The sequence below is a fragment of the Rattus rattus genome, chromosome 3 (genome assembly GCF_011064425.1).
Source record: "Rattus rattus isolate New Zealand chromosome 3, Rrattus_CSIRO_v1, whole genome shotgun sequence".
Classification (NCBI taxonomy): Eukaryota; Metazoa; Chordata; class Mammalia; order Rodentia; family Muridae; genus Rattus; species Rattus rattus.
Window position 1 is genome coordinate 29,215,617 of NC_046156.1, and position 4,739 is coordinate 29,220,355.

A 4,739-nucleotide genomic window follows, 5' to 3' on the forward strand; every position below is an offset into this window, starting at 1 on the left:
AATTTCAGGTACTTGGCCAATCGAGCAGTGTGGGGGATGGGCTACATCTGACAGAGTGGGACTTTATTTTTTTTAAAAAAAGATTTATTATTTATTATATATAAGTACACTGTTGCTGTCTCCAGACACACCAGAAGAGGACATTGGATCTCATTACAGATGGTTGTGAGCCACCATGTGGTTGTTGGGAATTGAACTCAGGACCTTTTGAAGAGCAGCCAGTGCTCTTAACCACTGAGTCATCTCTCCAACCCCTCCCCCCTTTTTTTTAACATTTCTTTCTTTAAACAGACGTGTCTAGCAACCTAAACCTAATTGTCCTAAGAACTTTCTAAAAGAAAACAGTAGCGCCCAAACAGGGACTTGAACCCTGGACCCTCAGATTAAAAGTCTGATGCTCTACCAACTGAGCTATCCGGGCTCATAGAGTGGGACCTTATATCCAAGGAGATATTGGTTTGTCAGGTCCACAAGCTTTGCACCACTAGCATGTCTTGCATACAGGTCATCACTGTATGTCAAAGGCTCTGTAGATGGGTTGCTGTTCACCCTTATCCTTTGGTCATATGTCGAATACCTTTTGGGACTATGAACTCTCTTCCGTAGAGTTGAAGGCTCTTGGTAGGTATCAGCTTAACTCTTCTATGGTCAGTGAGTTGTGTAAGTATTATCTTCAGAAATAGGACCTTACCGTCAGTTTGTGGAGAACAACCAATAAACTTGGAAATAGTCTAATTTTGTGTAGGTTTCTTTAAGGCCCTCTATGGGAACAACTTGATTGGGTGTAATGTATTTCCATAACTGGAGGCTTCATTGGATAATGAGATGTCCAAGTGGGGCTGCGTCTGCTACTTTATTTGGCAATTCCATTTAGATCATCTTTTACATAGATATATTTTAGAATATGTAGAATATATCGTGAATATTTTATATCCATGTACTTTACTGTATTGGGTTTCAATGAAACACACCAAATGTCCTTTTTAAAAAAAAAAAAACAAACCTAACTTTTAAGTGAGTGTTGTAGCTCATGCCCTTAGTCCTGCCACTCAGGAGTCAGAGACAGTCAGATCTCTGTGAGTTCAAGGCCAGATTCATCTGTATAATGAGTTTCAGCCCAGCCCCAACTACACAGTGAGACCCTATCTCAAAAACCAATTAAAAGTTAAGTCTTTAAAATGGAAGAGGATACTTGCATGTTAAAGCCTCAAAAGTTGATCTTTGTGTAAAAGACCTTTAATAATATTCTTACATTTTTTTTCCAATTTTAGAAATTTAAATTTTAAAAGCCATTAAAATATGTTAATAAGTGTTTTTAGTAACTTAACTATGTTCACATTTTCTGGTTCTTAATTAAACCAAATTATATTAACCAGGATTTTAGTAAGTTTGGTAAGGTGGGTTTTGATTAGGTTTTTTTTTAATTCTGTGTGTGGCATGTTTGTTTTTGTTTTGGGGGGCACGATTTTGGAGGCGGGGTGTTTAATTTAGGGGGCTGTTTTGTTTTGATGCTGTTGTCCCCTGTAACATTCTTTGAAGCTCCTAGCTTGGGAGCCATTCCCCAAGATATTGCGATCTCCTCTTTGGCAAGCCCAGCTGAGGCTGGGAGGAGAATTCCGCTCATGAGCATCAGCGGCAGCTGGAGATGAACATCTGGCTGGACTCTAGAGTCTGTGGGGCAACTCCCGCTCTTCATGTGAGGCTCCTGCTAGTAACACACGGCCTTGGGGAAGAGCATTTGTATCTCAGCCGCCTCGTGTTTAGAATGCCTTTTCAGTTATTACACTATGTGTAAATGATGTGCGAATATATATACAAAGGCCAGAACATGGTAAATGCTCCCCCAAAGTGGCCACGAGGTACGAAAGACGCACAAATGTACACCACACACACACACATTCAAATAAAAAAATAACTCACAGATACACATACAAATAAACTTCCACAGGTTTGAGAAACTCCTATGCAAGTACTAAACTATCCCATTGTACCCCCAAATATGTACAATTATTGCATGTCAGTTTTGAAAGAGGATTTGATCAACACGTGAGAGGCAAGTATCAACTATCACACAATATCCCAAAAATGTACAATTATTACATGGCAGTTTTTCAAATTGCCGTTTTGTAAAAGTAAAAACAAACAAAAAACCTTGTAATAGAAGCCCAGTCTAGTGGCGTGTCCCCAATAACTCCAGCACTTAGTAGACGGAGGCAGGGAGATTGCCATAGATTTCAGATCAACCTGAATAAAAATAGTGCATTTCATTTCCTAAACTTTCCCATAGCCAAACAAAACGAACATGAAGTTGTTAAAAAACAAATGCTTGAGGGCCCGGGGGTGTGGCTCAGTTGGTAGAGTTCTTATCTTGCTTGCATGAGGTCTTGGGTTGGATTCCCATCATGACAGTATGTAGCCCAGTGGTGGTCTGGGGTGGACATAATTTTTGGTGTAAGAAAACGAGACTGAGGGCTGGAGAGATGGCTCAGTGGTTAGAGCACTGACTGCTCTTCCAGAGGTCCTGAGTTCGATTCCCAGGCATCTTACAGAGTCTGTAACTGCACTTCCAAGGAGAGTCTCAGTGGGTACTTTGCAAATGTAGTATGATATTCTCTCTAATAGAATTGATATTTTTAAAGGTTTATGTATTCATTATATGTAAGTACACTGTAGCTGTCTTCAGACACACCAGAAGAGGCACTGGATCCCATAACAGATAGTTGTTACCCACCATGTGGCTGCTGGGATTTCTGCAGCCCCGAATTGATATTTTTAACAATTGTTTCTTAATTCTTTTCTCCCCAACTTTAAGTGTATAGATGTTTGGTCTGCACCACCTGCCCTAGTGTCCTTGGAGGGCAGAGGAGAATTCTGGAAGCCCTGAATGTGGGGGTAAGATGGTTGTGAGCAGCCGTGTGGGCACTGGGGAGTTAGCCTGCATTCTCCAGAAGAGCAGCCAGTGCTCTTCACGTGCTATCTCTCCAACCAAGAGCTTCTTTTCTCTCTATGTAGCCCAGGCAGGCCCTGAACTCATGATCCTTCTCCTCCATCTCTGGAGTACTAGGAGTTTAGGACGTATTATCGCCATACCTGACTTACCATTCTTTAAGCCAGTATTATTTCGATGGGGGAGGTAATAAAGATAGTTCAGTGCAGGCTAGAACATGAAGATTAGAAGACAGGCTTTTGGCAGATAAGATTCTCTGGGAGTAAATCACACAAACTCCCAAATCTGGTCAGGAGTCCTGAAGGGAGAAATGCTAAATCTGGGTTTTTGTTTGTTTTGTTTTGTTTTTTATTTGTTTAACTTCACATTTCTTCACATACCTAAGTTTTATTTTGTTGTATTTTAAGGTTTTTTTTTAGATGGGTGTTTTACCTGAATGTCTGTATGTACATCACGAACATTACCTATGCCCTTGGAATCAGATCCCCTGAGACTAGAGTTAAAGATGGTTGTGAGTGGATATCAGTGGATATCCTGAATCAAACCCAGGTCCTCTGGAAGAGCATCAGACCTCTTAGCCACAGAACCATCTCTCCAGCCCTGAATTTACCTTTTCAGTGAGAAAAAAATGTAAACAAATACCTTATAATACAAAATGCCTTTTGTGAATGTCCTTTAATTTGCTCTCTTGAGGAACCGTGTGTCAGTTTCTCCTGTTCCCAGTAGATGGCAGGAGAGAGCACACACGATGATCTTAGGACTTCTGCAGCATTCTGCAGCCCTTAGGTGGTGGTATGGATGTTTGAAGCCAAACCAGGCTAGTCTAAGGATAACCCTCAGTTCCTCAGCTCTCCTCAGGTCTGAATGGATCTACTGGAAAAGCTGAAGCAAGAGCTAGAGGCCAGGGGCTGGAGCGATGGCTCAGTGGTTAAGAGCACTGACTGCTTTTCCAGAGGTCCTAAGTTCAAATCCCAGCAACCTCATGGTGGCTCACAACCATCTGGGATGAGATCTGATGCTCTCTTCTGGTGTGTCTGATGACAGCTACAGTGTACTTGTAATAATTAAATAAATCTTTTTAAAAAAAAGAGTTGGAGGCCAGCCTGGACTACATAGTGAGTTTGAGGCTAGCAAGGACTACACAGTGAGACTTTCAAACAAACAACAATAACAACACATTATAGATAGTCACCTTAATGTCTACATCATTGACAAATCAAAAGAAATTTGAAAGTGGTTGTAAGACAAATTGTTTGAGGCAACTAGTAAAAGCAGAGAACTAAAACATTGATAATGAATTATACTCAATCGATCCATTTGAAATGACTAAATCAAAGAGAGGAAAAGAATGATACATCGTCTGTGAAAATCCATTTTCTTTTTTTTTTATTTAAACATTTATTTATTATGTATACATCATACAGCTTTCTGCCTGCATGTATGCAACTACAGGCCAGAAGAGGGCACCAGACCTGACTGGTGGTTGTGAGCCACCATGTGGGTGCTGGGATTTGAACTCAGGACCTCTGGAAGAGCAGTCAGTGCTCTTAACCACTGAGCCATTTCACCAGCCCCGAAAATCCATTTTCTATAGTCAGTTTGTGACCTCCCAAAATTCACATGTTGCTGTCTGACCCTTCCTCCCTGTTGGATCATCCCCCAGACTTCAGTTTCAGGTGGTTGTGAGCGAATTTGTGGGTGCTGGGACCCAAACCTGAGCCAGTCTCTCCAGCCCCAGATTAAGTTTTCAGGGTCAGTTTGTTTGTTTGTTTGTTTCTTGGTATTTCTGTTT

At 41.1% G+C, this 4,739-nt stretch overlaps 1 non-coding gene across 1 annotated transcript; it reads right to left on the reverse strand.

Annotated features, from left to right (window-relative positions):
• Nucleotides 1-348: 348 nt before the first annotated feature.
• On the reverse strand, nt 349-421 carry Trnak-uuu. Its single transcript has one exon. It is a non-coding gene; the product is annotated as a tRNA-Lys (tRNA).
• Nucleotides 422-4,739: the final 4,318 nt, after the last annotated feature.